The 17242-nt window shown below is 42.4% G+C and overlaps 1 long non-coding RNA gene across 2 annotated transcripts; it reads left to right on the top strand.

Annotated features, from left to right (window-relative positions):
- The first annotated feature begins 2549 nt into the window (after positions 1–2549).
- LOC125486400 lies at positions 2550–15430 on the top strand. Of its 2 annotated transcripts, none has more exons than XR_007265077.1 (3): positions 2550–2597; positions 3422–3541; positions 15170–15430. It is a non-coding gene; the product is annotated as an uncharacterized LOC125486400 (long non-coding RNA). The 2 variants fall into 2 exon arrangements; XR_007265078.1 differs by lacking the exon at positions 15170–15430 and adding an exon at positions 6601–6724.
- Positions 15431–17242: the final 1812 nt, after the last annotated feature.

Here is a 17242-nt window from a genome sequence, read left to right as displayed (position 1 = left end):
TTTAGAAATGAATTGAAAATATTTATTGGTGGTTCTTGGATCATTTCTGTACATTTCCAATGAGCGCAATTGCAAAAAAACCTTATCATGGAATGAAGTCCCCGTATAAGGTTTACAACGAGTACAACGATCTCAATTGTCTATCTCTTACAACATTGCAAACATTGACAAAAAGGGCTTTTTTGAGGAACATTAATGTTTCATGTCTTGTGTCCAAAACTAGAGATAGGTTTCAAATCATTAATTGAAACTCTTCACTCAGAAATAAACAATGATAACCAATGAGTTAAAGAGTCATATTGGAAATTTTGTCATAGCTTCGTTGAGGGAATAGTAAATATGTAGCTTATTGTAAATAAGGAAGCTATGTCAACATAAAATTCCTTGATCTTATTTTTCTTACTTGTTTCCTCATATTAATTTTAATGTTTGATGCATTTCTTTAAATGGAATAGAAGTCGTGAGGTGATGAAAAATATTTTGTGTTAATAATTGATTCATGATCGGAAAAATACAAATTTTCTGAGCGTGTAATCACTGAGGTACACATGTTGTCATTAAGTGGAGTTGCAAGAAAACACTTCCAAGAAGTTGAAGGGCTTTAGGGACATCCTTGAAGAATCTCAGAAGAGGTCAACATACCTGCCGACTCTTGGAAGACCTTGGCTTGTGCCCAACCAGCATGCAGAAGGCTCATCTGAGAAGGCACCATTCATGTCAGGTGACTTTGTCAGGAATCTGCAGAGGCAACATTGAAGTGCACAAATCTCCAAACAAACTATCTACACAATCCTTAAAAGAAGCATTGCCCTACCTGTGGTAGAGTCACTTATTGGACCTATCGGCCATTACGGAACCCATCAAACTGGATGCAAACTATCTTTGATCTCAGGGGACTGTCTAAAGCAGAGATCACAACATGAAAGGACCACTACAAAGCAATAATGCAGAAGCACATCCCAGCAAATTCCAAGAAGGGCCGTTAAGTTGGTGTGGCAATTGTCAAGTAACTTGAGAAACAGTTTGGATCATCTGTCAGAACATTCAATGAGCTGCAATGTTGTCAATTGACTAGAAGAGAAAACTCTGAGGGTCATTAACAATGCCAAACTATATTATGAGGAAAGCCTGGGACTGAAAACAATAAATATTGCAGAGCACTCCCTAAATTAGCTGCAGTGTGCTAAAAAGTGTTGATACAGTAGGTCCCCCTGTGCCTTTGTAATTTCTGTGAGCCAGTCATTTGAGATAGGTGCCTGGGTCAGGAACTGCTGGAACTCCCAATGCCAGGAAGTTCTACGTCAATATCACTTTGTGACAAATTTGGCACTTCAGCATTTGTCAGGGAGAAAGCATAGATCGGTTTGGATTGCAGAAATTGTGAAGTTTGTTGTTAGTCCAAACTCATGCATAGTAAGCGATCAACTATGATTAACTATGAAAATAAATTAATGCAAAAACACATGGAGAAAAGAGATCTTAAAAAAACTAAAAGTGATACTACCAGTTTTTTATTTACTCATGAGATGCAAGAACTTCTGACAAAGCTAATATTTATTGTCAATCCATAATGACTCGTGGGAAAGTGGTAGCCTTGTTCAACTGCTGCAGTTCATGTACTATAGATGCATCCAAAGTATTGTTGGTTAAGGAGTCCCACAATGTTGGCCCAGAGCAGTGAAGGAGTAGTAATTTACTTCCAAGTCAAAACAATGTCTGACTTGGAGGGGAACTTTCAATATTGACATTCCTACTGTCCTGCTGCTCTTCCTCTTATAGCTGATTGATGTTGCGATCACTTGGAAGGTGGTGTCAAAGAGCCTGTGGCTTGGTGTCTTGCTTGTTGTAGAATGTGGTTGATACCTACATTACATTCAGTGAATAGAACCTTACAGAGGTATCAGGGGTCTTTCCAAATGGCCAGAGAGCCAGCAAGAAGGCACTCCTCACCTCATGTCCAATCTTTCAATCAGACACCACGTGCCTATGATTGAGGGGCTCCCAATCCCCCAGAAGACACAAGCTGACTGTACAGATTCAGCTGCCATACATCCAGTTGGCATATGGCCCAGCCACAGCCAGTTTATTCCTAGAGGCAGCAGCAAGGGGCCCTCAAGTGGTCATTCATTGGTCTTTTCCTGTCCAGGAAGGTAATCCTGGCAGAGATGGGAAGGTGACAGGGTTCCGGTATGCCGCTGTCCTGCTTCCAGGATTCCATACGATACTATCCTACTCCAAGCTCACCACTGTGTCACCGGTAGAAAGAATGAAGATTTAAGTAGGTGGTACAAAATCATCACATGGACAGAACCAAAGCTTTAGGTCCTGACTTAGTTGAACTCATTGAAAAGTATTTCATATGAATCGGTGTGTATGCACGATCAAATATTTTGTCTGCCTAGTAATGGGAGGAAGGGCAGAAGGAACTGTTGCACAGAAGAAGTCGCTTATCTTCATAATGTTAAAGGCTGTGACTGTATCATTCAAGAATGTGCTTTTGTGTGCTTTCCTCCTCCTTCACAGTTTATTTTTGCTCTTTCTGCCTTGGAGCCAAGACCTGAGAGAGTGTGAAACCATAGCTGAGGAAATAACAGACAGTAAGTATACTCTTGCAGTCACATTATATCTGTATTTGTGTAGCTTCAAGCACATTGCAGCAATATAGATGTAATTTGTAATCTATATTTCAGGGACTTAATTGATATTTTGTGGTGAAATGAATGTTTGTAAGATTTACATCTGGAGAGAGTGTGCTAAAATGGATGATGATTATTCTTCAGTTACTCCTAGGTTTTATTAATATTTGGTAACACTGGCAAGGCTGCATTTATTCACCTTCACTTATTATTCTGGGAAGTGCTAATCACTGAGACAGAAAACTAGCCAGTTTAATAAGGAGTACAAGTGAGCTAGAGTCTCACTCAATGCTGATGGAATAAATCAGAATCGAATAGTTTTTAAAATCAATTATTCTTTCATAGTATGTGGGCATCACTGGCAAGGCCAGCACTTATTGCCCAGCCCTAATTACCCTTGAACTCAGCAATGGGCTGGACCAAGTCAGAAAGCAATTAAGTGTCATTGCTCTGGGTCTGGAGTAACATGTAGGATAAGGATGGCAGATTTTCTTCCCTAAATTACATGAGTTAGATCAGCTAAGAATTTACAACAGTAACTCCGTGGTCAGCAATACTGAAACTAGCTTTTCTCAAGTCCAGATATATTAATTGAATTGATAGCTGACAATTAGTCACTGGAATTTGAACCCATGTCCTCACATCTTTAGCTTGAGCCTAACTGAATTATTAGTCAATTGACATTACTAATACACCACTTCCTCACCCCAAATAGAAGTCATGACAAGTATGCAAGTCAGTCTGAGGGTGGCCTAAACAGAAAGTCATTTCTTTCTTTCCTTAAGAAGTTCAGAGAGGCTGTTGGTGATACAGACATGAAGGAGACATGGCTGAGCAGCTGGAGAAGATGGAAGAGACAGAGACCTAAAGTTTGAAAAAGTAAAACTGACGAGAGAAATTGATCAGTGAGTAGCTGTTCAGTTTTGTTTTAAAAGGTTATTATCTTTTAGTTTGCTTCTGTTAATGTTTAATTAACTTGTGAAAAGTGGTATGCCAGGGCAGTTCCATCCTGTGGAATGTACATCCTGTTCCATTTAGGAGTTAGATGTGCAGGAAGTGTTGGCTGCTCCATAGTCACACAAGCTCCAGGGTTTGGAACTCAAGCAACAAGTGGTGTCAGTGCAATGCATCCATGCGGTTGAGATCTATAGGGACAACATGCTTCTGGTTATGGCAACCCCATTGTTTAAGAGGCCACTGACAGAGAGAGAATTATCATGCAATAAGGGTGGATCACACAAGGAGTGCAAGAGTCTCCTGAGTGCATCTTGCTCCCCAGCCAAAGTTGAATTCTCATTACTGCTAAGAACAATGGCTCCTCTGGGGAGTACAAGCAGGTGCTTGCCTTTCCCTGGATTGCCAGCGCACTGTGGTGAAGAGGCTGAAGTGTTTTGTTGATCCTGAGACCTATGCCCATAGAGTTCTCAACTCCTGCAAGGCTACCCAAGAGGGTAAGCTTGAAGAGGAGGAACCAGACAAAGTGCAATCCAAAATGAGTCCTCAGTGGTGATCCAGGCAAAACATACTCATCTGACATTGACAACTGTGACAGTGAGTGAAGGCAGGGAGATCCCCAGTCACCAGCTACTGCTGGTGCTCAATCTACCTTCTGTCAAATTCTGTGTGTCTGCTGATATGCAACAGCATTCCCACATTAAAAGACATCACAAGGCGTCTATCCAGGGGAATTCAACCCTCCCTCATCCAAGATCTCAATGAACAAGAAGAGGAAAGCTCTCCATGCCTGGCAAAACATCATCAGCAAGGCAAGGATCATTAAACAGCAAAGGCAGCGTCACAATGAAGAATGAAGGAAATCAAACACCAATAGAGGACTGAGAAAACTAAGGAGCTACAATTCCTTGCTGACATGCACAACACCTGGGATGTCTTCAGTGCCACTAAGATAGGCAGGTCCAAATCCAAGTTACTGCAAGTGACTCCATTGTACAGGATGGCCAGGAAGAAGATTGGGAAAGCATTAATCACAGGAGATCCTATAATTCTGGGAAAAGATAGGCATTTGTTGAAGCTACAAATCTGGACTACGTGCATGCCAAACAGCACAAGCAGTAAGTGATAGACAGGGCTAGGCAATTCCACAACCAATGAATTCAGACCTAAGCTTCACAGACCTGCCATATCCAGCTGTGAATGGCAGATAATTAAACAACTCAATGGGGAAGGAGGGTCAACAAATATGACCATCTCAATGAAGAGGAAGTCCAGCACATCATGCAAAAGATACGACTGAAGCATTTGCAACAATTTTCAGCCATAGGTGCCAAATGGATGATCCAACAGTGTTGTACAGAGCCTTTTGCTAAATCCATCAGGAAGGATGTGAGCCTGAGAAGGGTGACTAATCCAGGCAGCAGAGGCCTGCAGATCAAAGCCTCCCTGTTCATGGATGATGTCACCATTTTCTGCTCGGATCTGCTGTCAGTGCACAGACTCATGAGAATCTTCGACCAATTCAAACCGGCCTTGGGAGCCAAGGCTAATCAAGGTAAGAGCGGGGCCATGTTATTTAGGAACTGGACCAACCGATCCTTTATCCCCTTCACCATCAGGACAGATTATCTCTACATGCTGGGAATATGGTTTGGAGGGGCTCGGGCATGCACAAAAATTTGGGTGGAGTGCATTGCCAAGGTGAGGCAGAAACTGGTCTTTTAGGAGAACCGCTCCTGCTTCATTGTGGGTAAAAACCTGGTCATCAGGTGTAAGGCACCTTCTCTGTTATTATTTGTGGCACAGCTCTGGCCCATTCCCCAAACCAGCACTGTTGCAGTCACCCAAGCCATCTTCCACTTCATGCAGTGGACCATGTCTGCAGGGACGCTATGTACAAAGCTCTGGACAAGGGCAGGAAGAATGTACCCAACACCACCCTCATCCTGATGGTCACCCTTGCATGTGGCTGCATCAAGCTGTGCGTAGACCCTTGGAATGCAAACACCAAGTGTCACTGTGTACTGAGGTTCTACCTGTCCCCGGAGTTGCAAAGGATGGGACAAGCCTTGTTGCTATGGTATGCTTCAAGTAGTTGGACCATACCGTATTACCTGTCCTACGTGGAGAAATTTGCAAGGAATAACTCCTTTGACCACAAGTCCGTAGGAAGTGGTCAGCACATAGCATCCTCGAGACCCTGCGGGAAAAGGAGAGGGTGGATCCTGTTGGTTTGCTCCCTGAGCAGACTGTCAAAGTCATTTGACAGGGTGCCTCATTACCAGAACTTTCCAACAAGCACCAAGACGTCATTTGGCTGGTGGTGAGTAGGGCACTACCTGTGAGATTCTTCATGTAGGCCTGGACTCTCCACACCTCCGCATGCTGTCCTCAAAGCAGCTGTGGGAGGTTAGAGACTGTTAGATATCTCCTGCTGAAATGTGCCTTTGCAAAGGAAGTCTGGAGAAAGATGCAGTGGTTTTTGTCAAGATATGTCCCAAGCAGGTCCGTGACGCAGGACTCTGTGCTCTATGGTCTGTTCCCCGGGATGCATACCAAGACAAACATTGACTGCGCCTGGAAGACCATCAAGTCACTGAAAGATACTCTTTGCTCTGCCTGAAACTTGTTGGTCTTCCAGAGCAAGGAGTTGGCTTCGATGGAGTGTTGCAGACTGGCACATTCCAAGGTCCAGGACTACGTGCTGAGGGGCGCACTAAAGCTTGGGGCAGTTGCTGCTAAGGCACAGTGGGGAAAGACCATCGTCTAAGGTCTTTCAACCAAAGTTAAATGGGTTCTGTACAGTTACTGGAGTCTCCCCATACCTCAAGAGCATGTAATTATAGTTTTGTATAAGTAAGAAATGCTTTGGGTTTGTTTGCTAGATACAGTCAACTCTAATGTTTGTTTTGTTTCTCCAAATGGTAGTGTACAGAACTGAATTGTTTATGTGATTATGAATGTATATTAAGTTATTTTTATAAATAAAGTATATTTTTGAAATCCCCAGCATATTTTTGAGATCCCCAGCATCACAGATGCCATACTTCAGTCAATTCCATTCTCCTCGATGTGGTATCAAGAAATAGCTGGAGGCATTGGATACTATGAAGGCATTGGGCCCTGACAATATTCTGGCAATAGTACTGAAGGTGTGTGCTCTAGATCTTGCCAAGCTGTTCCAGTACAGCTATAACATTAGCATCTACCCAACATGAAGGATTGCTCAGGTATGTCCTGTACACAAAAAGCAGGACAAATCCAACCCGACTAATTACCAGCCCATCAGCCTCAATCATTAGTACAGTGATGGATGGTGTCACCTGCCATAGCGGCATTACGTGGTCCATTAAATTCCTAGCCCAGTGACTAGTGTGTCTTGTCTTTAAAAGAATTACCCTTGAAGGACTCCATGTGTTCCAAGTATACAGTGTTGCAACTCTGTCTGGCTGTTAGTCGTGGGTCTTTACTTTTCCCTTTATTCGTTAACGGGATAAGGGCGTTGTTGGCTAGGCAGCATTTATTGCCTATCCCTAATTTCCCAGAGGGCAGTTCAGAGTCAACCACCTTGCTGTGGGTCTGGAATCACATGTAGGCTAGACCAGGTAAGGATGGCAGTTTCCTTCCCTAAAGGACATTAGTGAGCCAGATGGGTTTTTCCAACAATCGACAATGAATTCATGGTCATCATTAGATCTTTAATTCCAGATATTTCTTTCTTGAATTCAAATTCCACCATCTGCCGTGGCGTGTTTCAAACCTGGGTCCCCAGAATGTTATCTGGGTCTCTGGATTAACAGTCCAGCAATAATACCACTAGGCCATCGCCTCCCCATAGCCTGCAAGTTGTACACATAGAAAATGTCTGCTGTAATTTCTACTTCATAACTAGTTACATGTTTTACTGTTCTATATTAACTAACCCACAGAATTATTACCTTCTAGAAGGACAAGGGCAGCAGATACTTGGGAACACCACCACCTGCAAGTTCCCCTCCAAGCTATTTACCATTCTGACTTGGAAACAAATTATCCTTCCTTCACTCTCACTAAGTCAAAATCCTGAAACTCCCTCCCTGGTGCCTCCCAGCGTCTACCTACAGCAAATGGACTGCTGAGGCTGAAAGAGGCAGCTCACCACCACCTTCTCAAGGGGCAACTAGAGATGGACAATAAATGCTAGCCCAGCCAGCAGTGTCCACATCCCATGGACGAATAGATAAAAGGAAGAATAGTGTTTTAAGTACCAAACTAAATGAAAAAATAAAAGGTAAGTAATAAATCAGGAGAGTAGTATAAGTAACGTATGGAGAAAACAACAGAAGAACAGATTAGGGAACAGGTTATGGTCCAAAAAAGTTACCAATGATATGCAAGAGAGCAGGATAGTGGAATTAATTAGATTGCTCTTTGAAGAAGTCACCATATACTTAATGGGCCAAATGGCCTACTTCTATGCTGAGAACCACTGCCTGCCCTTGCTGCTGACATCCTTGCCCTCTTCTCCCCAGACTGCCATCCTGCAAATCCACAACCTGCATGTGACTTCCCTTTGGCTGGGGTTGCTCTGTGATCCCGGGAATCATAGCCTGTCCTTAACAGCCTCCCAAGTGGCACTGCTGAGTTTGACATCCACCAGCCTCTGTTGGATGTCCACTGTTGGATGGGTTGTTCTGCTGGCAAGCAAGACCCTCAACAAGGTTCTGCCACTGATTCTGTAAATAAGCTAAGGTCTGTGTCCCTGCTATTTTCTGGTTGGGTTGCAAGGGTATTTTCAAGTTACTTTGAGATACTTTGAGTTACTATGAGATATTTAGCGTCTCATTAAAAGCACTATATTAGAGCACTGTCTCAGAATATAATGTGGACCACTGTCATTAAAGCAGGACTGACACCATGGCTTTTGCTGATTGCATTGGCTTCTGCATTTTATGGGTATTTTGTGAATTTGCCAAACTGAGTCTCAGAGCGGGATTATGATGATCTGCAGTAACACCAATCAGTCACAGAGGGGTGCTGTCATATCAAATGTTGAAACTGTACTAAAATCTAATAAAGGTCGCCAATCTTGAACTGTAGTTATTCTGGGAAAGCATTAGCTTTTGTTAAGACATTTGAGCATCAAATTCATTGTCAAAGTCCTTTACATGCTTCTTTTAACTGCAGTATCAAACTGTACACTTCATTCTTCATAATTTAACTGTATTCCTTGAGTAAACATTCATCTGTAGCGCGTTTTCAGGGCATATCATGTAAATTTAGCCTCAAAGATCCAAAAATATGTTTTCCTATCTTAGATCATAGAATCCCTGCAGTGTAGAAACAGGCCCTTCGGCCCAACAAGTCCACACCGACACACAGAGCATCCCACCCAGACCCATCCTCCTAATCTACACATCCCTGTACACAACGGGCAATTTAGCATGGCCAATCTACCTAGCCTGCACATCTTTTGATGGTGGGAGGAAACTGGAGCACCCGGAGGAAACCCACACAGACACGGGGAGAATGTACAAACTCCACACAGACAGTCGCCCGAGGGTGGAATCAAACCCAGGTCCCTGGTGCTGTGAGGTAGCAGTGCTAACCACTGAGCCACCATGCCGCCCATTGATCTTCGAAATCTATTATCTTCTGATCCATTGGCATCATCACTAAAGTTTTGCTTCTTGATTCAGACAATGCAAATTTTGTGAACAAGTTATTTTGGTGGGTGTTTTGATCATTGGCTGGTCAATATCCTTACATCCAGACAAAACTACTAATATGCATTTTAAATTCTGTTAATCAAGCTTTGACCAAACTAGAGTATTTTATTGGTTGTGTGTCTGAGTCAACATGTTGAAAACACCAGGACTGATCGAGCTGTGATTCTGATTTACGCTAATGGGATCAGGTATTAAACAGAAAAAGTTGCAGAATAAAAGTATCAGGGAAGTATGTGACACTAACAAAAAATTTGAAAACCACAAACCTACGTTGAATTTGAACTGAGAAGGATGGATTTTAGACAGGTTTTAATATGGTGTGTCATTACACGTGTTTTGTTTCACTGAAATGTAACTCGATTGGAAAAAAGTAGCCTAAAAGAATCAATTGATTAAATTTGTGTAATGTCTTGCATAACCTCAGGATGAGTCGTGAGGAAGGGTCCCAACCCTGAAACATTGCTTTTCCTGTTCCTCTGATGCTGCCTGGCCTGCTGTGTTCCTCCAGCTCCACGCTGTATCGTCTCAGGATATTCAAACCTGTTTCATGACTACTTATTAACATTTGAAGGGTCATTACTGTTGTTTTTAAGCAAACACAGCAGCAACAAATACACACAGAGAGCAATGAGACGATGACGAATCTATTTTGCTCACTTTATCAGAGAGATAAACATTAGGCAGACATTCTGGAAGGAAAAAGTGGTAAAACTTGAAAATGATAGTACTCATCCAAACTCTTAGTAAGGAAAACAAACAAGGTCTGGCCAGTTTAATCATTTCTGAGTTTGACTAGTTTTTCCTTAAGTTATAGGGCCATGAGATATTTGTTCCTCATCTGAATAGGTTTTCCGTTGCAAAGGCTGCACAGAATCTGCTTGTATCTTTGTGCCTTTCGTAGAGTCATACAGCATGGAAACAGACCGTTCGGTCCAACCAGTTCCTGCCGAATATGATCCCAAATTAAACTAGTTCCATGTGCCTCCTCCTAGCCCATATCTCTCCACACCTTTCCTATTCATGTACTTCTCCAAGTGTCTTTGAAACTTTGTAACTGTGCCCACATCCACCACTTGTTCAGGAGGTTCATTCCACACGCAAACCACCCGTTGTGTAAAAAAGTTGCCCCTCATGACTTTTTAAAATCTCCTTCCTCTCACCTTAAAAATATGCCCCCTAGTATTGAAATCCCCCTTCTCAGGGAAATCGTGGGGGAGGCGATGGCCCTAGTGAAATTATCGCTGGACTGTTAATCCAGACACCCAGATAACATTCTGGGCAGCTGGGTTCAAATTCTGCCATGGCAGATGGAGGAATTTGAATTCAATAAATATCTGGAAGTAGGTATCTAATGAAGACCGTGAATTCATTGTTGATTGTTGGAAAAACCCATCTGGCTCACTGATGTCCTTTAGGGAAGGAAACTGCCATCCTTACCTGGTCTGGCCTACATCTGATTCCAGACCCACAGCAAGGTGGTTGGCTCTGAACTGGCCTCTGGGAAATTAGGGATGGGCAATAAATGCTGCCTAGCCAGCGACGCCCTCATCCTGTGAATGAATAAAGAAAAAAAAGACACCTACTATTAACCCTGTTGTTGGGAGCCTGGAGAACACCAGCTCTAGTTATCAGCTTATGCAGAGAGCAGAAGAGTCAATTCTCATAACCTCACAAGTTACCTTATTAATGCATTAACCAAGACACATGTTGCTTAAATGTTCTTATCACATAGCTAGACCTTATATATTGTCCCACAAACTGAACTAGGATATACTTATACACCCACTAGAGTCCTCTGGCACTCCCCAAGTAGTCACAGAATATAAAAGCTAATAACTGATCAGAATAGCTAGTGCTGCTGATGAGGGCTGACGCTGGCCAGGTGCTGCACTCAATGTCGTCATCATGTCCTTGACATCTGCGATGGTTGGTCTCCAGAGTTTTCGCTGGCTGCATGCCCCGAGGGTCTTTTTTTTCTTTCTCCTGTCTCTCTCACGGCGTGCTGTCTTCTTCCTGTTGGCTCAGGCTAATGCACTTATCGCATGCCTTTACCTTATTGGCCCTGGCCCAGAGACCTAGGTACCATTACCTCATTATTTCTCATCCAAATAAGACTTTTGAATTACCTCCTCTTTCTTACTTTTTGCAGAACTCAGTCAATTCAAACCGGTTTAAATTGGCTCAAACTAGCACCTGGGTGCAAGTCATTTTTAGTTCACAAGCTGCTTCTTTCTTCGTGTCAGCACCTTTGCATTCAGTACCTCCTGTTAGCGATGTCGGTGGCTGGTACTCCTCTCTCTTTATCTTTCTGCCACCTCTGGCTAATATGTCACCAGGCAGCAACGCCAGCAGCTTGTACCTTTCTCTCTCTCTCTATGTCTTTCAGCCTCTGGCTAACACCCCTATCTATATCCCTCATGATTTTATAAACCTCTATTAGGTCACCTCTCTCTCTCCAAGATCTTTACAAAGGTTACAATGGGGTGTGGATAACCATTTTGTCCATCTTCATTCATTCACCTCAAGTGATCATAAAGTTCCCCATTGCAACCTCAGTTATTCCTTAGATAATTTCTATTCTATTTGGCGAGATATATTCTTTGAGTTGATCACTCTTGTTATGAAAAATAATTTCAAGATACCAGGGCTAAAAAGATATTTTGCTAATTTTAATGTATGTCCCAAATTCTGCGACCACAGACAATTCAAGGTCATATTCCAGGTTAACCTTTGGCAATCTTATATAGCTGGCAATCATCATCTTATCTTGGCTGAAGAACTCAGGTTTCTGCAGTCTTTCACATAAGGCACAGCCCAGATGCAGGGGTTCAATCTTGTGTCTCTTTTCTGCACTGCCCCAAGTGCTTAATGTCTTTTTTTTTATTTACTTTAAGAACAGCTTGTGATTATGAATAATAGGCACTGTACCTACGGTTTCTAAGTTTGCTAAATGCTACGCACGATTTCATGCATATTGATATAAAATGTAGTTGTTCATAGGTTAATGAACTAAAACTTTCTTGAGTCTAAACTGCAAAGATACAATTCAGATGTCACATCTCAGAATGTCAGAGCTGTCTTGGATAATGGAGCAAGATAGTGGTTTCAAGATTTTCTTCCCTCAAGCTGGTGGTGTGAACATAACAAGCTTGCCTGAATCTGAAAAACTGAGGGCTGCCAGAGTTTGGAGACAATAAGGACTGCAGACGCTGGCAGCCAGAGTCAATAAATGTGAAGCTGGAAAAGCACAGCCGGTCAGACAGTATCTGAGGAGCAGGAAAGTCAACGTTTTGGGTTGAAATCCTTCGTCAGGACTGGGGATGGGGAGGGGAGCCCAGAAATAGACAAGAGGGATGGAGGTGGGGCTGGGAGGAGGGTAGGTGAGATGGAGATAGGTGGATGCAGGTAGGGGGTTATTGTGGTTGGACAATGGGAAGGATGGAGTGGATAGGTAAGTCAGAAGATGGACATGTTGGGGGCTTGCGAGTTGAAAGTTTTGGAAAAGGTGGAGGGCATGGGTTGTGTCCTGAACGTAGGTGGGAGTCACAGGATGAGGCGTTCTACTCCAGGATTTCCCAGACATATTCCTACTTTAGAGACCATAGTTTCCCCTTTTATGTTATTAAGGATGCCCACAACCGCATCCCTCCCTATTTCCTCTGCTTCTGCCCTCAAACCCTCTCCCCCCACAACAATAAGGATAGAGTCCTGTTGGTCCTCACATACCATCCCACTAACCTCTGAATACAATGCATCATCCTCCGTCATTTCCACACCTACAATCAGATGCCACCACCACACCTGGTATCTTTCCCTGCAACCACAGGAGGTGCTACGCCTGCCCCTACACCTCCCCTCGCACCTCTGTCCAAGGCACCAAACAATCCTTCCAAATTCGGCAGAGATTCACCTGCATTTCACCAAACCTCATCTACCGTATCTATTGCTCCTGATGTGGTCTCCTCTATATCAGGGAGACCAAATGCAAACTTGGGGACCAGCTTGCAGAGCATCTGCGCTCTGCATGCACTAACCAGTGCAACCTTCTGGTTGCGTTCCACTTTAACTCCCCCTCCCACTCTCCCGGTGATATATCCACCCTTGGCTTCCTCCACTGTCAGAATGAGGCCAAACACAAACTGGGAGAACAACACCTGATATTTCACCTTGGGAGCTTACAGCCCAATGGTCTGAATGTTGACTTCACCAGCTTCAAAATCTCTCCATTCCCAACATATCCATCTTCTGAATCAACTTTCCATTCCACCCTTCCCACTAACCAAAGTAAACCCCTTCTTGCATCCATCTATCTCCATTTCACCTACCCTCCTCCCAGTCCCAGCCTCCTCCCTCTATTTATTTCTGGGCTCCCCTCCCCCCAACCCCAATCCTGACAAAGGGTTTTAGCCTGAACTGTTGACTTCCCTGCTCCTCAGATGCTGTCTAACCGGCTGTGCTTTTCCAGCTTCACATTTATTGACTCTGGCAGCCAGAGTTTATTGAATAATAGCCACAGAAATGTGTTAATAGCAATCAGGAGTGAGAGAACCTTGGCTGATGTTCATTTTGCGTGCACTGAAACTGTCAATACTATTACCTCTGTTAACACACTCCATATACCTGGTATTACACTTGGAACTTTTCCTGGTTGATTGAGTTGTAAAAGGTAATGGTCCTGAAAGAGTTAATGTTGAAGCTGTATTCAATCTGATGATATGCATTTGCCTGGAGAAAAAGCAGCCTAACCTCAAAGTCCTTGTGAGGACAAATGTGCCATCTCTGCCTCCTGATCATCTTTGCAATTATAGCTAACTTGGTCGATGCAAGTTGTTCATCTTGCTACAGTATTATGCAATACACTACATCATACTTGGTAAAACAAGGGACTTGTTGTTAATACAGAACAGTGGCTACTTTCTACCACCACTAATCAAAAGGTGCTTCAACTCAGCATTGAAAGCCAGATTGCAGCATTTGTTCAAAAAAGGGGCTCTCGTGGTGTGATGGTAGTGTCCTTACCTCTGAGCCAGGAGGTTTGGGTTCACATTCAATTTGTTCGAGAGGTGTATAATAATATTTCCTAATGGGTTCATAAAGAATATCAAATATTTAGAAAACATGACTGAGGGGCAACCAGTGGATGGTACTGCAATATATGATAGATGGGGCTCAATTATTCTTTAACTAAACTCATTGAGCCATTGTAGGCCAGATTTATAATACTCTCTTGCAGCCCTTCAAACAATGTTCAAATGTAAATATTATCTGGAAGGAACAGAAAGTTAAAGACTCAGATCAATGCTCGCTTAAGAGTCTGAACTCAATTGGAGTATACTCACCACTTGAAAATTATATTTGCTTGGTTAATGGATGATCCTAACAGGAATGTCACAGAATAGGTTTATCTGTACAGGCATGTCCATTCCTGTGTTGTGCAATCTGCTTTTAAATCCAACCTATCCCAAACAAAATTAAAAATTGTTGAAAACATGACTATGGTGATATAGTTAATGCCTGTGGCTAAAACAAACAGTAGAAAACATTGCGCAGCTTGAAGAATAGAAGTGAAAATATTTTGCAAATGCCAATTTACTTAATAGCGCTGGCCTTATTCAGTAACCAAGGAAGCAAGTTGTACACAATGATCAAAATACACATGCATGCGCTGCTTTTCATCTCACCATTTTACAGACCAATGCACAAGAAGTTTGAAGTAACAGCAGACTTGCATTTCTGCAAGTGAATTTTGATATCACAAGCCCAAGAATCTCCACTAGTTAAATTTCTTTTTACAAACCTAAATTCCATTTCACCGTGTCTGGATTCCCACTCAAACAAAACCATTTTAATTGATATCTCTGACTTTTTCAGATATTCAGAAAAGCCTGTAACATAGGAAAAGCAGACTGAAAATTTTGGAATTACAGAAGATGTGAAAGAGTTAACATTTTCAGTGGAGCCCTTTCAGAAGATCTGGTTTGGTCTTGCACAATATCACATCTTGGAAACAAGGTATAATAGGGCTACTTACACGTGAAAGAGTTATAATTATACTTTGTCTCTATACTGTGCTACATCATTCTTCATAACAAGTTCTCTCTGTTCCTTATCTTCTATTTGACATTTTAAAGCAGAATTTTAGAATCGCACAAATATTTTAGGTGATCTTACACCTGTATCTTTAACCAAAACTTTAATCCAAAAATAAACGGTCTCTTAAAACAGATTCAGCTAGAATTGTCAGCAATGATGGTTTCCACACTTCTCATTACTTCTTTACAGAAATAATTAAAGTAAACAAATGTCTTTTGTTCTTGACTTCAACATTCCTGTTTTGCTCTGGTATGTTCAGAGAAATGTATTACCAATGTATTAATTAAGTACACTATTATAGCAACAAGGACTACGTTGTCCAGTGCCCAAACATCCGGAATTCTCATACAGCCGGCAAATAAAGAGATGCCTTCCTACTGTATGCAGTAGTTTTCCCACAATGCAAGAGGGTGATATTCAAAAGAGGAAATCAGAATGGTAATCCCCTGAAAGAAGTTACACTGTTACAAAGGCACAGTGACTGACTTATTGCATTGGGGGTAGGATTCCTCACTCTGAGAACTGATCACTTGTTTGCCACCCTCTCTCTTCCTTTGATCAAAACTTTATTAACAGTATCTATGAGCAGTCCTGGCACATTCATCTTGTGGCAGCGACATGTCGAGTTCTCCCAGCTGCCACTCAGGTAGCCTGCAGATTCAGCGAATCGGCAACCCACCGACTGCCATCCCTCCCTTCATTCGCTATGTGTGCCAGATAATGGAGAGATTACTGTATTTCAACCAATGGTTGAATTTAACAACTTGCCATTGAAACCTAGCTTAGAACGTAACAGTGATTCATGGAGTTCTGCGAAAAAAAACCTACCAAATATTGTTCAATGCTGACAATTGCTTTCTTACCACGGGATAAAAAGGGCTTATGAAGAGAGAACCTTTGAGACTAGTTCCGCAATGGGCAGTGCATTGGCTGCTTTAGATCAGACCTTGTAGTATATTTTATATAGTGTAAAAGTTGGGAGGTTTTGCTGAAGCGATATCAGTTAAACAACAGCTGCGATACTGTCAACAGTATTAAAGGTCAGAAATCACACGACACCAGGTTATAGTCCAACAGGTTTATACAAAATCTCAACCTTTCAGAGTGCTGCTCCTTCCTCAGGCAAAGGGACTTCACTGACAAAGCAGCAGCACTCCAAAAGCTTGTGATTTCAAATATACCTGTCGACTATAACCTGGTGTCATGTGATTTCTGACCTTGTCCATCCCACTCCAACACTGGCACCTCCGTATCGTGAACAGTATTGGGCCCCATGTCTAAGGAAAGATCGACCTGGCACTAGATGCAGTCCAGAGAAGGTTTCCTAAACTGATCTTGAGTATGAAGAGACTATTATGAGGAAAGATTGAGTAGATTGGGCCTACTCATTGGAGTTTAGAGGAATGAGAGGTGACCTTATTGAAACACACCAATTCATAAGGGTCACAAACAGAAATTACTGGAGAAACACACTAGCTGCAAAGGCAGATGAAAATGTTTCCGTTTGGCAGGAGTAATTGAATCACAGCTGTTAGGTGCAGAACTCCAAAATCAAAGCATTTAGACTCAAATAACATTCACTTAAAACTATTCAACTAAGAGTGTAGTATACTTATCTAGAAACAGCTTCCTTTTTCTCTAAGCATTTCAAAGCATTCACTGTCCTAGTTGCAAGCATGCAAACTTGCTTTCATCCTCTAACTGGGGATATGTTGCTCAGTCTGTAAACCATTACTCAGTGGGTAACATAAATAAAAACCAAAAGAACTGCGGATGCTGTAAATCAGGAACAAAAACAAAGTTGCTGAAAAAGCTCAGCAGGTCTGGCAGCATCTGTGAAGGAGAAAACAG

Source organism: Rhincodon typus, chromosome 28 (genome assembly GCF_021869965.1).
Source record: "Rhincodon typus isolate 14 chromosome 28, sRhiTyp1.1, whole genome shotgun sequence".
In the NCBI taxonomy this organism is placed as follows: Eukaryota; Metazoa; Chordata; class Chondrichthyes; order Orectolobiformes; family Rhincodontidae; genus Rhincodon; species Rhincodon typus.
This window is presented reverse-complemented; position numbering and strand designations above follow the sequence as displayed.